This window comes from Triticum dicoccoides, chromosome 1A (genome assembly GCF_002162155.2).
Source record: "Triticum dicoccoides isolate Atlit2015 ecotype Zavitan chromosome 1A, WEW_v2.0, whole genome shotgun sequence".
NCBI lineage: Eukaryota > Viridiplantae > Streptophyta > Magnoliopsida > Poales > Poaceae > Triticum > Triticum dicoccoides.
Genome location: NC_041380.1, coordinates 582,354,458 through 582,373,743, shown reverse-complemented (window position 1 = coordinate 582,373,743; position 19,286 = coordinate 582,354,458). Strand labels below are relative to the sequence as shown.

At 42.9% G+C, this 19,286-nt stretch overlaps 1 pseudogene; it reads right to left on the bottom strand.

Annotated features, from left to right (window-relative positions):
- LOC119356107 overlaps positions 1-17,037 on the bottom strand; it is a 46,571-nt pseudogene extending 29,534 nt beyond the window's left edge.
- Positions 17,038-19,286: the final 2,249 nt, after the last annotated feature.

Sequence of the window (19,286 nt, the reverse complement as noted above, 5' to 3'; positions counted from 1 at the left end):
TTACCCGCTCCAGCTCTCCTGAGCTCCAGGCCTACTCTGATGCTACTTGGGCTAGTGATCCCTCTGATCGCCGCTCGTTGTCTGATTATTGTGTCTTTCTTGGTGGCTCTCTCGTTGCCTGGAAGACAAAGAAACAGGCTGCAGTTTCTCGATCGAGTACAGAGGCTGAGTTGTGCGCCATGGCTATGTTGACAGCTGAGGTGATCTGGTTACACTGGTTACTTGAGGATTTTGGTGTGTCTGCTACCACCTCGACTCCCTTACTGTCAGACAGTACCGGTGCTATCAGTATTGCGCGTGAACCATTGAAGCATGAGCTCACCAAGCACATCGGTGTGGATGCCCACTTCATGCGTGCTGCTATGCAGGATCAGACTCTCGCTCTTCACTATGTGCCCTCTGAGTTACAGTTGGCTGACTTCTTCACGAAGGCACAGACTCAAGCGCGGCATGGTTTTTTCCTCTCCAAACTCAGTGTTGTTAATCCACCATGAGATTGAGGGGGGGTGTTAGATGTGTACAGTCTCCATTTGGCATATCCCCATTGTATAAGATGTTTTTTGTACTTTGTCACACATGTATATGTAATGGCCCTTGGCCCTCGGTAAAGATCAGTTGCTGTTTATCCAACAACACTCACTCGCCGAATGTTCTGTGGGCCAAACAAAAAATTGGGCCCCCCTTTTGGAAAAGTATGACTTGGGATTTAAATGCTTCAAAAACTTTCTATGTTTGGATGGTGGGGAGAGGTGATCTCTACTCCTAATGGAGCAGTTAGTAGCCTCGTACGGTTTATTTTCGTCCCACCACTTTCAACCATTTTATTTCGCTGGGTTTTTTTCATCCCCTCCCCCATCTCACCAGTTTAGTTTCGCATCACCCTCACGCACAACAAAAAAAATCTGAACGGATCAGAACTTTCCATACTGAGTACTGATGCAAGTGAAAGAATCAATCACGATCAATTTCTAAAGTTCAAATCTAAATTAATTGCCGTAAATCTCTCAATCACATTAATTAGTTAGAAAACAAATAACCAATTTTAAGAAATCTCATTATTAAAGCATTTATGTACCTACTTAATTTGTAAGGGAATATTATCTCATTATTCTCTACTCCTAATAATGTCTCAGTACGTACATTGTTTCGTTCGCTCGTTCCCTCCCCCTCTCCATCTCATTTTTTTCGTAGATTTTTTTCGTCCCCTCTCCCCACTTCATCGGTTTATTTTTGCGTCACCCTCTCACACAACGAAAGAAATCTGAACAGATCAGAACTTTCCATACAGACGCAAGTTATTTAGTAATGTAGAATCAATCACGAACAATCTCTAAATATCAAATTAAATTAATTAACCTTACCTTAAATCACTCAATCACATTAATTAGAAAACAAATATTTGATTTTCAAAAAAATTGTTCAATCACATTAACCTTACCTTAACTCACGGATGGTAATCAATCTCCAAATAAAGGAAACAATACATCGAGGGAGCAGTAAATAAACTCCCTTTCTTATGACATGTATATGATCTTTCCCTTCCCTCTCCGTTGTCGAGCGTTCTTGATTCTCGAGGCCGATGCTTGGGCTGCGTCACTAGGTCACGAGGACGTCGAGGCCGGGTGCCGTGGCACCGCGTTGGCAGCGGCCGGTGAAGGGGGTGAAGAAGGGCGGCTTCCCTGGACTTGAAGGACCCGGCGTGGGTGGCCGGCTGATAACCCACAAGTATAGGGGATCGCAACAGTTTTCGATAAGTAAGAATGTCGAACCCAACAAGGAGCTAAAGGCAGAACACATATTCCCTCAAGTTCTATCAACCATCGATACAACTCTACGCACGCTTGACATTCGCTTTACCTAGGACAATTATGAAACTAGAAGAACTTTGTAGGTGTTGTTGGATAGGTTTGCAAGATAATAAAGATTACGTAAATAAAAAGTAGGGGATGTTTAAGCAAAGACACAATAAAGTAAATATAGCGAGTGTGGAAAAATGGTGGTAGGAGTTGTGAAATTGTCCCTAAGCAATTGACTACTTTACTAGACCGATAGCAAGTATTATGTGGGAGAGGCCACTCCTAGCATGTCATCCCTGACATGGAATTCTATGCACGTATGATTGGAACTATTAGCAAGCATTCGCAACTACTAACTTTTATTAAGGTAAAACCCAACCATAGCATTAAGATATATTGGTCCCCCTTCAATCCCGTATGCATCAATTTCTATGCTAGGTTGAAGCTTCTGTCACTCTTGCCCTCCAATACATAGTCCTATCAACATACAACTAACCCTATGGTGTGATCCACGCGCGCTCTCATATGATGGGCACCAAAGGACAACAACATAACCAAAAGCAAATTAAATCAACCATAGCAATTCATCAACCACCGATAGGACAATGAAAATCTACTCAGACATCATAGGATGGCAACACATCATTGGATAATAAGATGAAGCATAAAGCACCATGTTCAAGTAGAGGGTACAGCGGGTTGCGGGAGAGTGAACCGATGTAGATAGAGGGGGGAAGGTGATGGAGATGTTAGTGAATATGGCGGAGGTGTTGGTGTAGATCGCGGTGATGATGATGATGGCCACGGCAGCGTTCCAGCGCCACCAGAAGAGAAGGGGAGAGGGGGGCCCTTCTGTAACACCCCGGATGTAATTTACCTTATATGTATCCCAACTCTTGCTGTTTCCGGCGCTAAGTTATTTTATGTCATCGGTGTGAGGTTTTTGTCTCCGTGTGTTGTTGCCTTTGTCATGCATCTCATATCATGTCATCATGTGCATTGCATTTGCATACATGTTCGTCTCATGCATTCGAGCATTTTCCCCGTTGTCCGTTTTGCATTCTGGCGCTCCTATCTCCTCCAGTGGTCCTTTCTACCTTTTTTCGTGTGTGGGGGTTAAACATTTCCGGATTGGACTGAGACTTGCCAAGCGGCTTTGGTTTACTACCGGTAGACCGTCTGTCAAGTTTCACGCCATTTGGACTTCGTTTGATACTCCAACGGTTAACCGAGGGACCGAGAAGGCCTCGTTTGTGTTGCAGCCCAACACCCTTACAATTTGTCCCAAAACCCACCTAAACCCTCTCCATCATCTAGAGCGTTCGATCACGATCGCGTGGCCGAAAACCGCACTCCATTTGGAGCTTCCTAGCCTCCTCTACCCCTATATAAAGGCCTTCCCCCAAAAATTCGCGGATCATTCTACCCTAACCCTAAAAAGTTTGCTCTTGCCGCCGCCGGACATGTCCGCCGCCTAACGGACATACCACCACCGCCAATCTCCGTACGCCACCTGTCACCGCCTCCTCCCATCGCCGCCGACCGCGCCGGCCCACAAGGCCCAGCCACGGCCCTCCTCTGCGTGCCACCGGGCCGGCCTCCTCTCACCCCGCGCGCGCCTGGGGAGCCGAGCCGCCGCCTTCTCCGCCTCCCGACGCCTGCGGTGACCGCCACTGCCGCCGGCGCGCCACCGCCACCGGCCACCTCCGGCCCCGTCTGGCGCCGGTCACCGCCCCTCCGCCTCAACGCTGTCGCCGCCCGCAGCTCGCCGGACGGCGACGAGCTCCGCCGCCCTCCGACGACCCCTCCGGCGAACTCCCTCTGTTTTCGGCAAACAGGTCCCCGGCGGTCCTCGTTTTCCGCGCCCTGCTACAGTAACCGCGCCTGCCAGATCTAGATCTCGGTTGACTTCTTCCCCTCTAACCCTAATTTTTTGGCAATTTTCATCATGTCGTAACTCTGCATCCATAGCTCCAATTTGTGCGTGTAGCCTATCAAAATGTTCGCCTCGATGAGTACATCATTTCATCTCATTGCATCATTTTCATTTGAGCTCATCTTGATGACCGAAATGCTATTGGAAGAGGGCTATGTGAGGAATTTGTCAGATCTGTTTCATCAAATAGCTTTTTGTCATTTTTGCCATGATTAATGTGTGCATGCTATGATCCTGAGCTCTACATGTGTTTTGTTAAATGCCATGCTATCTTTACAGAGGTGCTTGCCATGTATTTTTGTGATATTTGTGGTGACTAGCACAAGCTTGCAAAGTAGCGTAATCGGTAATGCTGATTTCAGGGACTTAGAATTTCACTAAGTCCTTGTTCTGTTTTTGTTGTTATGCCATATGTTCATGCTGTTTCCTAGTGATCCGTGCCTCTTTTGAGGATGATCAGTAAGGATGTTGTGTTAACATTGTGGTGCTCTATCCATCCATATCTTTTTTTGCAATTATGGAGAATCCTAGCTTTTTTTTTACCTGATGGAGAATCCTAGCTTGAGTCAATCGAGCTCTACTTTTGCTATATCGTGAATCCTGGCAGATTGTTGACATGTGTAGCGATTTTGCCGAGGATGTTGCTATTGATCCGTGCATGCTATGTTGTTGTTCTTGCCATTTCTAGTTTCTATGCTATGTATTCTTGATGGGTGTATGCTTAGTTGTCATGCCATGCTCTGTAGTGAGTGCACCGAGCTCGTAAACATGCCTACTCGTTAACTGTTTTGCATGCTCCAGTTTTTCACTAAGTCTAAATCTGTTTATATTTTTGCCATGTTCACATGCTTGCAATTGTATTTTATGATCCCTTTTGGCTCAAGTTCACTAAGGGACTTCTGTTAAGTGCTTTGAGTAGCTTCATGCCATGCCTTTCTTTGCCATGTTAAGTTCCTGTAGCATGTAGTTTTCATGCTCTAAAGTGTGCTTCCTGATGTTAAATTTCAGACTTGTGTTAATTTCACTAAGTCTGAAACCTGTTATCATTTGCACTTTTGCCATGCTTGTTTGAACCTGTTAATGAATGAATTAGCCGTAGCTCAGTATTCATCTATTGTCAAGCTTCATGAGTGGATCCCTGTCATGTTTTTGTTGTCATGTTTGAGTGCTGTAGCATATTTATCTTGATGCATTTAGTTGGCCACTTGCTGATTATCGCAGACCGATGCCATATTTGTTTTGCTTGCCATTTCCAAACCGTGCATCTGATTTCGGTTATCTTTATATTGATTTCAACCGAAATCACGTCACCTTTCCAGTGACACTCTTGGATTTCCAAGTTGAGGCCAGGTTCAATCATTCTTTGTCAAATCTTACATATGCATCACATACCGCATCCCGCATATCATACCATGTTTACATCATGTTGTTTGAGCATTGCACGTGGTTGATTGTGTTCCGTTTACTTGTTGTTCTTGTTTGGGTAGAGCCGGGAGACGAGTTCGTGAACGAGGAGCCCGTTGAGTTCGCTTACGAGGATCAAGTCAACTTTGACAACTTTGCAGGCAAGATGATCATACCCTCAAAATCACTTCTATCTTTGCTTGCTAGATGCTCGCTCTTTTGCTATGCCTATGCTATGATACCTACCAGTTGCTTATCATGCCTCCCAAATTGCCATGTCAAACCTCTAACCCACCATGTCCTAGCAAACCGTTGTTTGGCTATGTTACCGCTTTGCTCAGCCCCTCTTATAGCGTTGCTAGTTGCAGGTGAAGATTGGAGATCATTCCTCGTTGGAACATTTGTTTATTATTGGGATATCACTATATTATCTTGTTATCTTAATGCACCTATATACTTGGTAAAGGGTGGAAGGCTCGGCCTTTTGCCTAGTGTTTTGTTCCACTCTTGCCGCCCTAGTTTCCATCATATCGGTGTTATGTTGTTGGGTTTTTGCGTTCCTTACGTGGTTGGGTTATAATGGGAACCCCTTGACAGTTCGCCTTGAATAAAATTCCTCCAGCAATGCCCAACCTTGGTTTTACCATTCGCCACCTAGCCTTTTTCCCTTGGGTTTCGCGGACTCAAGGGTCATCTTATTTTACCCCCTCCCCCGGGCCAGTGCTTCTCTAAGTGTTGGTCCAACTGAGCGATGTCCGGGGCTACCAGGGGCAACTCTGGGCTGGCCTACCCGACGTCTGGCTCATCTGAGTGTGCCCTGAGAACAAGATATGTGCAGCTCCTATCAGGATTTGTCAGCACATTCGGGCGGTGTTGCTGGACTTGTTTTTACCATTGTCGAGGATGTCTTGTAACCGGGATGCCGAGTCTGATCGGAATGTCTCGGGAGAAGGAATATCCTTCGTTGATCGTGAGAGCTTGTGATGGGCTAAGTTGGGGCTCCCCTGCAGGGATTTGAACTTTCGAAAGTTGTGCCCGCGGTTATGGGCAGATGGGAATTTGTTAATGTCCGGTTGTAGATAACATGAAACTTAAATTAATTAAAATGAATCAACCGTGTGTGTAACCGTGATGGTCTCTTCTCGGCGGAGTCCGGGAAGTGAACACGGTGTTGGAGTAATGTTTGACGTAGGTTGTTCTCGGATCACTTCTTGATCATAGTTGTTCGATCGTGCTTTTGCCTTCTCTTCTCGCTCTCTTTTGCGAATAGGTTAGCCACCATATATGCTAGTCGCTTGCTGCAGCTCCACATCATACATTGCCTTACCTATAAGCTTAAATAGTCTTGATCACGAGGGTGCGAGATTGCTGAGTCCTCGTGACTCACAGTTTACTTCCAAACCAGATGCAAGGACCGATGATACCGCTCCAGACGATGCGCTTGAGCTCAAGTGGGAGTTCGATGAAGACTCTCGTCGTTACTACGTGTCTTTCCCAGATGATCAGTAGTGGTGCCCAATTGGGACGATCAGGGACTTTGTCGCATGTGGGGGTTGATCTTTATTTTGGTACCGTAGTCGGACCATGAGTGTATTGGATGATTGTAATGTTATTCACGTATTTGTGTGACGTGGCGAGTGTAAGCCAACTATGTTTCCTTTCCCTTTTATCTATTTACATGGGTTGTTGTGAAGATTACCTTACTTGCGACATTGCTTTCAATGCGGTTATGCCTCTAAGTCGTGCTTCGACACATAGGAGATATAGCCGCATCGAGGGCGTTGCACCTTCGTCTTCTTCTTCCTTGACCTCCTCCCTAGATGGGAGAAGGGTTTCCCCTCTGGTCCTTGGCCTCCATGGCATGGGAGGGTCGAGAGCCCCTCCGAGATTGGATCTATCTCTCTGTCTCTCTCTATTTCTGTGTTCCCAGATTCTATCCTTTCACCATTTCTTATATTTTCGGAGATCCGTAACTCCGATTGGGCTGAAATTTTAACACGGTCTCTATCTAGATATTAGCTTTCTTTCGGCGAAAGAAGGGCACCAACCGCCTTACAGGGTGGCCACAAGGGTCAGGGGCGCGCCTGGCCCCCTGGGGGGCGCGCCCCTGCCTCGTGGCCCCCTCGGGCACCGTCTCGCATGGATTTTTCTTCCAAAAAATCATATATATTCCAAAAAAATCTCTGTCAGTTTTTTATCCCATTTGGACTCCGTTTGATATGGATATTCTGCGAAACAAAAAAACATGCAACAAACAAGAACTGGCACTTGGCACTGGATCAATATGTTAGTCCCAAAAATAGTATAAAAAGTTGCCAAAAGTATATGAAAGTTGTAGAATATTGGCATGGAACAATCAAAAATTATAGATACGACGGAGACGTATCAGCATCCCTAAGCTTAATTCCTGCTCGTCCTCGAGTAGGTAAATGATAAAAAAGATAATTTTTGATGTGGAATGCTACCTAGCATAATCTTGATCCCATGTCTAATCATGGCATGAATATTAAGACACGAGTGATTCAAAGCAATAGTCTATCATTTGACATAGAAACAATAATACTTCAAGCCCACTAATAAAGCAATCATGTCTTTTCAAAATAACAAGGCCAAAGAAAGTTATCCATACAAAATCATATAGTCTGGCTATGCTCCATCTTCACCACACAAAATATTCACATCATGCACAACCCCGATGACAAGCCGAGCAATTGGTTCATACTTTTTAACGCGCTTCAGCATTTTCAACCCTCACACAATACATGAGCGTGAGCCATGGATATAGCACTATAGGTGGAATAGAATGGTGGTTGTGGAGAAGACAAAAAGGAGAAGATAGTCTCACATCAACTAGGCGTATCAACAGGCTATGGAGATGCCCATCAATAGATATCAATGTGAGTGAGTAGGGATTGACATGCAACGGATGCACTAAGAGCTATAAGTGTATGAAAGCTCAAACTGAAACTAAGTGGGTGTGCATCCAACTTGCTTGCTCATGAAGACCTCGGGCATTTAAGGAAGCCCATCATCGGAATATACAAGCCAAGTTCTATAATGAAAATTCCCACTAGTATATGAAAGTGATAACTCAAGAGACTCTCTATATGAAGAACATGGTGCTACTTTGAAGCACAAGTGTGGTAAAAGGATAGTAACATTGCCCCCTTTTTTGTGTGGGCTTCTTTGGCCCCCTTTTTTCATTTAGGCTTCTTTGGCCTCTCTTTTTTTCATGGGGCAATGCTCTAATAATGATGATCATCACACTTTTATTTACTTACAACTCGATATTACAACTCGATACTAGAACAAAGATATGACTCTATATGAATGCCTCCGGCGGTGTACCGGGATGTCCAATGATCTAGCGTAGCAATGACATCAAAAAACGGACAAGCCATGAAAATATCATGCTAGCTATCTTACGATCATGCAAAGCAATATGACAATGAATGCTCAAGTCATGTATATGATGATGATGGAAGTTGCATGGCGATATATCTCGGAATGGCTATGGAAATTCCATGATAGGTAGGCATGGTGGCTGTTTTGAGGAAGGTATATGGTGGATTTATGGTACCGGCGAAAGTTGTGCGGTACTAGAGAGGCTAGCAATGGTGGAAGGGTGACAGTGCGTATAATCCATGGACTCAACATTAGTCATAAAGAACTCATATACTTATTGCAAAAGTTTATTAGCCCTCGAAGCAAAGTACTACTACGCATGCCCCTAGGGGGATATATTGGTAGGAAAAGACCATCGCTCGTCCCCGACCGCCACTCATAAGGAAGACAATCAATAAATACCTCATGCTCCGACTTTGTTACATAACGGTTCACCATACGTGCATGCTACGGGAATCACAAACCTCAACACAAGTATTTCTACTAATCCACAACTACCCACTAGCATGACTCTAATATCACCATCTTTATATCGCAAAACTATTGCAAGGAATCAAACATATCATATTCAGTGATCTACAAGTTTTATGTAGGATTTTATGACTAACCATGTGAATGACCAGTTCCTGTCATCTCTCTAAATGGATATAAGTGAAGCAAGATAGTTTTAATTCTTTCTACAAAATATATGCCCACACTCTAACAAATATAAGTGAAGCAAAAGAGCATTCTACAAATGACGGTTTTCTATGTAAAGAGAAACAGGCAATCCAAACTTCAAATGATATAAGTGAAGCACATGAAGTATTCTATAAAGCCATACTCAAAAGATATAAGTGAAGTGCAAAGAGCATTCTATAAATCAACCAAGGACTACCTCATACCAGCATGGTGCATAAAATAAAAATGAAAACTAAATGCAAAAGACGCTCCAAGATTGCACATATCACATGAACGAAACGAATCCGAAAACATACCGATATTTGTTGAAGAAAGAGGGGATGCCTTCCGGGGCATCCCCAAGCTTAGACGCTTGAGTCTCCTTGAATATTTACTTGGGGTGCCTCGGGCATCCCCAATCTTGAGCTCTTGCCTCTCTTCCTTCTTCTCACATCGAGACCTTCTCGATCATCGAACACTTCATCCACACAAAACTTCAACAGAAAACTCGGTAAGATCCATTAGTATAATAAAGCAAATCACTACTCTAAGTACTGTTGCAGACCAATTCATATTTTGTTTTTTCATTGTGCCTACTGTAATATAACTTTTCCATGGCTTAATCCACTGATATAAATTGATAGTTTCATCAAAACAAGCAAACTATGCATCAAAAACAGAATCTGTCTAAAACAGAACAGTCTGTAATAATCTGAACATTAACCATACCTATGATACTTGAAAAGTTCTACAAAAATTAGGAAAAATAAAAACTTTGTATAGAAATACAGTGCAAAACGAATCAGAACCATTTGATGTTCCAGCTAAAAATGTAAAATCGCGCACTGCAGCTAAAGTTTCTGTCCTGCACCGTACAAACCATCAAGCAAATGTAAACATCCTAAAGGCAAACCTTGGCACATTATTTTTATAATACAATGGAATTGTAAAAGAGGATAATTATTTTTGTTGAAAAGTTTCTGTAATCAAGATTCACAAAGTTGCCGTGAGCATGAACAAAGTTCAAGGAGCTCTCCCACTTCAACAATGCTTGTCTTTCTCACTTTCACTTTCCTTTTTGAAAAAGTTTTGGGTTACCTTCTTTATTTTTGTTGTTTTTAAACTATATGAAAGCACTCAATAGAAATAAATGACTCTCTAAAACTTCCGAGTTGTCTCCCTGGCAGCACTTTCTTTAAATCCATTAAGCTAGGCATATAGTGCTCAAGTAATGGATCCACCCGGATCCCAAGGTATATTAGAGCCAATTTTAATTAACAATGATTTGTAATTTAGTAGTGAGCACAAAGTAAAATATATCATGCAACAACGAAGTATAAATCTCTTCCTATGCATCGGCATGTCATAAAATAACAATTCATGCACACAAAGTAAAGGCCAATGCATAAGCAGTTTCTTGCAATTTTATCATATTGGAAACATAGAGAGGTGGAGATATAGTTCCTCTCTCATAATAATTGCAAGTAGGAGCAGCAAGCACATGCATATTATATTCATCAAAATCATCATGTGCAACGGTAAAAGGCAACCCATCAATATAATCCTTAATAAGGGCAAACTTCTCCGATATAGTGTAGTCGGGAGAATTCAAAAAGATAATAGGACTATCATGTGTGGGTGCAATAGAAACAATTTCATGTTTAACATAAGGAACTATAGCATGTTCATCTCCATAAGCATAATTCATATTGGCATCTAGGCCACAAGCATAGCAAGCATCATCAAAAAGGGATATTTCAAGAGAATCAACGGGATCATAACAATCATCATAGCAATCATCCTTCGGTAAGCATGAAGGGAAATTAAACAATGTATGAGTTGAAGAGTTACTCCTATTAGAAGGTGGGCACGGGTAGCTAATCCGCTCTTCCTCCTTTTGTTCTTCGCTCTCCTCCTCATCTTTTTCATCCAATGAGCTCACAGTTTCATCAATTTCTTCTTCCATAGACTCCTGCAAAATATTAGTCTCTTCTTGGACAGTGGGGTAGTCCTCAATGTATGGTTCAACATAGGCATTAGAAGCATAATTATCATAGAAATATTTAAGTATGTCAAAATTTTCAGATTTGTAAAGAGTAGCATCATACGTTTCAATCAAAGAAGCAATTTAATAAGCACCCTTAAAAGCAACAAATTCTTCAATTTGTTGAACATCATAGTAACTATAAACACCTTTAGCATACAAAGATACGATTTCATTATCACTAAACTCACATTGATAGGGAAGGTGTTTCTTAGGGTTTTCAGAACAACAAATAATATCATATATTTCGCATAAATTCCAAGCATAGCATTGCAAACGATGAATTTGACCCAGTAAAATTTTTCCTTTTTCAGATATTCGGTGTCGCACATAACAAGCATGCTCATCTAAAGATATGCCCTCAACTAAGCTAGTTGGGGTTTCAACACGAGCACATAGGGATCGAAGATGATCCAAGTAATAAGCTTCAGCAGTGTGATAGATTTTGAGTGGTTCTTCACCCATTAGTTTAGTAGGTACAACTATTTTTTTGGTATTTTGCGTTTCCTATCCATAACTAAAGATAGAAAACAACTAAGAATAGCAAATAAAAATTACTTAGTGATAAAGCAAACAAGCACACACGAGAACATTCACCCCATGCTATTGCTCCCCGGCAACGGCGCCAGAAAAAGGTCTTGATAACCCACAAGTATAGGGGATCGCAACAGTTTTCGATAAGTAAGAGTGTCGAACCCAACAAGGAGCTAAAGGCAGAACATATATTCTCTCAAGTTCTATCGACCACCGATACAACTCTATGCACGCTTGATGTTCGCTTTACCTAGAACAAGTATGAAACTAGAAGTACTTTGTAGGTGTTGTTGGATAGGTTTGCAAGATAATAAAGATTACGTAAATAAAAAGTAGGGGCTGTTTAAGTAAAGACACAATAAAGTAAATATAGCGAGTGTGGAAAAGTGGTGGTAGGAGTTGCGAAATTGTCCCTAAGCAATTGACTACATTACTAGACTGATAGCAAGTATTATGTGGGAGAGGCCACTGATAGCATGTCATCCCTGACTTGGAATTCTATGCACTTATGATTGGAACTATTAGCAAGCATTCGCAACTACTAATGTTCATTAAGGTAAAACCCAACCATAACATTAAGATATATTGCTCCCCCTTCAATCTCGTATGCATCAATTTCTATGCTAGGTTGAAGCTTCTGTCACTCTTGCCCTCCAATACATAGTCCTATCAACATACAACTAACCCTATGGTGTGATCCACGTGCGCTCTCATATGATGGGCACCAAAGGACAGCAACATAACCACAAGCAAATTAAATCAATCATAGCAATTCATCAACCACCGATAGGACAACGAAAATCTACTCGGACATCATAGGATGGCAACACATCATTGGATAATAATATGAAGCATAAAGCACCATGTTCAAGTAGAGGGTACAACGGGTTGCGAGAGAGTGAACTGCTGTAGATAGAGGGGGAAGGTGATGGATATGTTGGTGAAGATGGTGGAGGTGTTGGTGTAGATCGCGGTGATGATGATGATGGCCACGGCAGCGTTCCGGCGCCACCGAGAGAGAAGGGGAGAGGGGGCCCCTTCATCTTCTTCTTCCTTGACCTCCTCCCTAGATGGGAGAAGGGTTCCCTCTCTGGTCCTTGGCCTCCATGGCATGGGAGGGGCGAGAGCCCCTCTGAGATTAGATCTGTCTCTCTGTCTCTCTCTGTTTCTGCGTTCCCCGATTCTATCCTTTCACCGTTTTTGGAGATCCGTAACTCCGATTGGGCTGGAATTTTAACACGGTCTCTATCTGGATATTAGCTTTCTTGCGGCGAAAGAAGGGCACCAACCGCCTTACGGGGTGGCCACGAGGGTCAGGGGCACGCCCCCTGCCTCGTGGCCCCCTCGTGCACTGTCTCGCGTGGATTTTTCTTCCCAAAAATCATATATATTCCCAAAAAAATCTCCGTCAGTTTTTATCCCGTTTGGACTCCGTTTGATATGGATATTCTGCGAAACAAAAAACATGCAACAAATAGGAACTGGCACTGGGCACTGGATCAATATGTTAGTCCCAAAAATAGTATAAAAAGTTGCCAAAAGTATATATGAAAGTTGTAGAATATTGGCATGGAACAATCAAAAATTATAGATACGACGGAGACGTATCACCGGCGTGCAGACGCACTTGGTAGCCTTGTACGGTTTATTTTCGTCCCACCTGCCATGGTTTTTTTGGTACTCCTCCCACCTTCGCTGGGTTTTTTTGTAGATTTTTTTCGTCCCCTCCACCCACTTCATCGGTTTATTTTCGCGTCACCCTCTCACACAACGAAAGAAATCTGAACAGATCAGAACTTTCCATACTGACGCAATTTATTTAGTAATGTAGAATCAATCACGAACAATCTCTAAAGATCAAATCTAAATTAATTAACCTTACCTTATATCACTCAATCACATTAATTAGAAAACAAATATTTGATTTTCAGAAAAATCGCTCAATCACATTAACCTTATCTTAACTCACGGATGGTAATCAATCTTCAAACAAAGGAAACAATACATCGAGGGAGCAGTAAATAAACTCCCTTTCTTATGACATGTATATGATCTTTCCCTTCCCTCTCCATTGTCGAGCGTTCTTGATCCTCGAGGCCGATGCTTGGGCTGCGTCACTGGGTCGCGAGGACGTCGAGGCCAGGTGCCACGGCACCGCGTTGGCCGCGGCTGGTGAAGGGGGCGAAGAAGGGCGCTTCCCTGGCCCTGGCCGTGCTGTGGCCCTGGGAGTTGGTGCGGTGGAAGCGGCACTTGAAGGACCCCGCGTGGGTGGCCAGCGCGCAGACGCACTTGGAAGCGGGCCCGTGGCCCGCGCCGGACGGCGCCAACGCCGACCCGGGCCACCTCCTCCTTGTATTCTTGGAGCTGTGGCTGTCCGATTTACATGAAATTAATTCCCTTAGTTGTGGTGGCAAATATAATACACATAATCCATATTGTTATGCACTAGTGTGTGTGTGTGTGTGTGTGAAATAGATGGATTATGGTCCCGTACCCAATAAGATGGATATGTGTGTGTGTGTTAGAGAGAGATGGGGGGAGGGGGAGAGAGAGTGAGGAAGAGGGAGGAAGAGAGTGTGTGTGTGAGGATTTGATGGTGAGAAAAGGTCGCCAATGTCACTTGATATGTATAAAAATATTAATATTGAACTCTTAAATTTAATATGGCCCCATTGCAACGCACGGGTGTTCTTCTAGTAAAATAAGTTTTTGGCATGATACGTGGGCTGGAGATTGTTCCCTAAGAACTATGTTTTGGGACATGTTTGAAATGTGTAACCAGCCTGATTGTTCAGTGGCTCAAGTGTGGGATGGGACTACTCTGAAACTTACATTTAGGCGATGTGTCGATCTGAGGGGGATGCTTAGGTGGAATCAATTACAAGACCACATTAGGGATTTCCCCCTGTCTACCTCCCAGATTTGCCCATCTGGTCTCTTGAACCTAAGGGGCTGTACTCAGTTAAATCTTTCTATGAAGCTATAAACTTCGGGGGAATTGTTTCTCCGATTGGAAAATCTCTTTGGAAAGTTTTGTGTCCTCAAAACATTCATGTTTTCATGTGGCTTTGTGTGTACAATAAAGTTCTGACCAGAGATAATTTGAACAAACGTAGACAGGTGGAAGACCTCTCCTGCCTGTTTTGTAGAGAAAATGAGTCCACTCAACATCTATTTTTTATTGTGTTGTGGCCAAATGTATCTGGCTACTGGTCTCTGAGTTTTTTAATGTGCAACCTTTTACTTGTTCTGAAGACATATGTGTTGTGTGGCGTTCTTACAAATGCAAACCTGTGCTCAATCTGGTCACGGCTGCATCCTTGTGGAGCATTTGGAGGCTAAGGAATGATTTCTGTTTTCAGGGCCGCTCGTGGAGAGGCTTGAATTGCGTCCTTGTGAAGTTGAAAAATGTGCTTTTGCGCTGGGGGTACTCTGCGACGACACCCAAGCGGAGCTGCTGCGAAGATGTATTCTGTTGCTCGACAAACACCGGGGGGAGCTCCTGCGTATCACCTGGACCTGATCTCCGGTCGTCGTCAGTAGACAATTAGCTTTCACTTTTGGCCCTCGCCTTTGGGTTTTGTAATAAAAGAACTTCATGTAGGATAAATTGTTTGCTGGTTTGTGAGGCTGTTTAGACCTTCCAGTTAGTTATGTTTCCAATCTGCCTGGTGGTTGCCTGGTGTGGGCTGTGTGGGGATCCAGCTGTTAAGCTTATATTCCGAATCTGGTTTTCTTTGCTGCTTCAATAAAATGGGGCATGGGGAAACCCCTTTCATTCAAAAAAAGGTACGCGAAGCGGAACTCCATTAGGAGGTTGAATCCGTTAGTACCGATCATCAACTTTCCTTTGACTACGCTTGTAACCTTTAGCTGAAGATAGGCCAGAGAAGGCATGCTCATGAGGATACGGAGACCCTCCTTATCAAATTCAGCTACTTTCAAGTATAGATTCGTCAGATTTTTTAGGGAGCCCACTCCCTTCGAACTTCTTCAACTATTGTCTCAATTCTAAGAACTTGGAGGTATGGATAGGTGCAATATGGGTCTCAAAATAGATGCCAGCCAATCTCTGTGTTAGTATTAAGATCTCTAAGGTTGCATTTGCCCAACTCATGTATAGATAACACCAAAAGTTCTATTATTCTTCCTCTTATTGCATATTCCTTGCACACCATCGTGGGAACTATAGACAGTCTTCTCAATTTTGTTAGATGCCCAAGCTCTTCTGCAAATCTCATTGGGTTGCCAGTTCCCCAGATGTTTACCCCCTGCAAGACCTCCAAGGCTTGCATACCCCTGAACGCATCTGCAGGCAACCAGTCACTGGGGTTGACAAATATGCGCACCAATTTATGCAAATGCACCATAGTAGATGGCAGTGTTAAACCTAACATACAGCCATTCAAATCGAGAGTCTCTATGTGTTGTAGCTTTCCAATTTCCCTAGGAATCTCAGTAATTTTATTACTATGAATTCGCAAAAACCTCAGCTGAGGTGAACTTCCTATATTTTTTAAATGCTTGTTTTCCAACCATTCATATCCCTCAAGATCCAGCACCCGCAAAGCATGGAAGCCCACAATATTTATTTTCTGCTCGCCTCTTTGAAACATAGTCAGTGAGCGAACATGTGACTTGGTTTCTGTAATTGCACGAACTGTCCCATTGCACTTTCCGCCACAAGATTGCATGGACAGACGACGAATGTTGTTTGGAGCAGATTTGTAGATAAATCCATTCAAAATAGTGGCAAATTTCTCTTCATTTGATAAAGATATGATAAGGTCAAGCACCATATCATGGACCGGACAATATTGCACACTACCATCACACTCAATTGGTTGGATCAAATTTGAATTTACAAGTTCGTTAAAACAGTTTTGTGCTGCTTGATCCAAATGTCCACATTGTCTTTTAAGGAATCCTTCAGCCATCCATTTCCACTTCAATTCTTCACAGCTGATATTATAGTCCTCTGGATATATACACAAGTACAGTAAACAAGTCTTCAAGTGGTGTGGGAGATTCCAGTAACTAAGTAATAATATATCTTTCATCACCTTTAAGTTCCCATCTTTTTCAAGCAAAGAACCAATACCAATGGAATCTTGGAGTCTCTCCCATTCATCCCTGTCATGTGCCTTACCGACAAGCAAACTTGCAAATGTAATTATAGCCAATGGCAGACCACCACATATTTTTAAGATCCTAATAGCAACTTCTTCCAGATCAGTAGGACAAGGATCATCCGGATAAAAAACAATATTCGAGAATCAACATCATTTAGAGGTGCCATTGGATAAGGTTGATCACCAGAGTTGGAACAACACAGATTAGCTCCTTCGCTCACGAGTATGCCAATGTTTCTCTTATCTTTTTTCAAAGTCCCAGTTGGTGTTAGGAAAAGGCTGGACTTCTATCGATCCCGATTCTTCTGACAAAGTGATGAACTAAAGAGAAAATACAGACTGGCCAAATGGGATATCATCTGTCGACCAAAGGACCAGGGGGCCTTGGTATTGAGAATCTTGAAGTCAAAAACAGATGTCTTCTCAGTAAGTGGCTGTATAAATTATCAGTTGAGACTGATGCCACGTGGGCGTAGATTCTATGTAGTAAGTATCTGCAGTCCAAGACTTTGTCCCAGGTGACAGTGAGACCGACTGACTCGCCTTTTCGGAAGGGACTTATGAGAGTTAAAATAGCCTTCTTTAATAGGACAAAGTTTATAGTCGGCAATGGCACCACCACTCGCTTCTGGGAGGATACTTGGCTTGGTGAAACACCGCTGGCATTTCAATATCCGTCCCTGTATAGTATTGTTCAACGACGTGATGCTTTTGTTGCAACGATTTTGCAGTCCATTCCCCTTAATATTCAGTTTAGGAGGACGCTTGTTGGCAACCGGTGGGAAGTGTGGCTCCATTTGGTGAGTAGACTGATGGAGGTTCAGCTATCTCATCAGTCCGATCAGTTGTGCTGGAAACTTACTAGGGCTGGAGAGTTCATAGTTAAATCGATGTATATCGATGTCATTAACTCTAGTGCCATTCCTAGTTCTAAATATGTTTGGAAAGTCAAAGCTCCTTTGAAAATTAAAGTGTTTATGTGCTTTGTACATAAACAAGTCATTCTAACAAAGGATAACTTGGTAAAGCGCAACTGGACAGGATCTACTAGGTGTAGTTTCTGTGATCGGAATGAAACTATCAAGCACTTATTCTTTGATTACCCGTTGGCCAAAGTGTTGTGGCACACGGTGCACATTGCCTTTAACATTTCTCCTCCAAATTCTGTCAGTACGTTATTTGGAACGTGGCTTGTTGGGATAGAGTCCAAAACAGCTAGACACATTCGCGTAGGAGTATGTGCTTTGTCGTGGGAAATTTGGAACTGCAGAAATGATTTGGCTTTTAACAGAACAACAAATATTCATTTTTTGCAGGTTATTTTCTGAACCACTGCACTGATCCGTATGTGGTCGTTACTCACTCCGACGGAGGCCAGGGAGCGTTTGGTTACTGGATCTATCCGCTGGGAGATGGTAGCTCGGGATATCTTCAACCGGTTTGGCTGGCGGTCATGTAATAGGATAGGCGATTAGTTTACCTATCTTTGTTATGCTAGCCGGTTGTGGCCTCTTGGCATTTGTGTTTGGCGTTGTGGCTCTCCGTGAGCTTGCCGTTATTTTGATTTCAGACTGTAAGACCTTGTTGAACCTCTTTATTTATCTATAAAGGTGGTCGTATGCATCATTCTGATGTAGAGGCCGGGGAGTCCCCCTTTTCAAAAAAAAGGTAAGGCCCTTCTCAGTGCTCCAAGATGTACAGGTGCTAAGGGCGCCACATAGGCAAAAAAGTGATGTGGCAAAGTAATTAAAAAGGAGAGAGAGCATTATGATGACCCTAGGAAGAAACGGTGTACTTCATTCAGCAATGGAATGCTTTGTTACCCACTATGAAGCAAACCGGGATTCAGGAGATGATGCCCAAGCCCATGGTTCAAATACAAACTTGCTGAAGTACAAGAGACTTGAATGTTGCTACTATGTACTCCCTCCGTCCGGAAATACTTGTCGGAGAAATGGATGTAGATGTATTTTAGCTCTAGATACATCCATTTTTATGCATTTATACGACAAGTATTTCCGGACGGAGGGAGTATGTGTTATGCACTTACTTATGATTAGTTGGTGCTAGTTGCTTCTCTCCTGCTTGTTGTCATATGTAAGCTGGTAGGCTGCAGGTAATATATCTGTGTATGCACTATGCACCACTTGCTTTAGTGGAAAAACAGTCTTACGTTTTTATGTCTAAAAGTATGTAGTATCAAATTTGTTTCTTTCCATGCAATTCATTACAACTTTGTCAGCGGGTTATTAAGTTCCCTTATTTCAAACTGATGAAACAACCAATCTTAATATTTGCAACCTTGTTTCTGCTAGCTTAACCAGGAGTGTATGTTTGTTTTACAGAATTTAGTACTTTCACACATTTGAAATTTG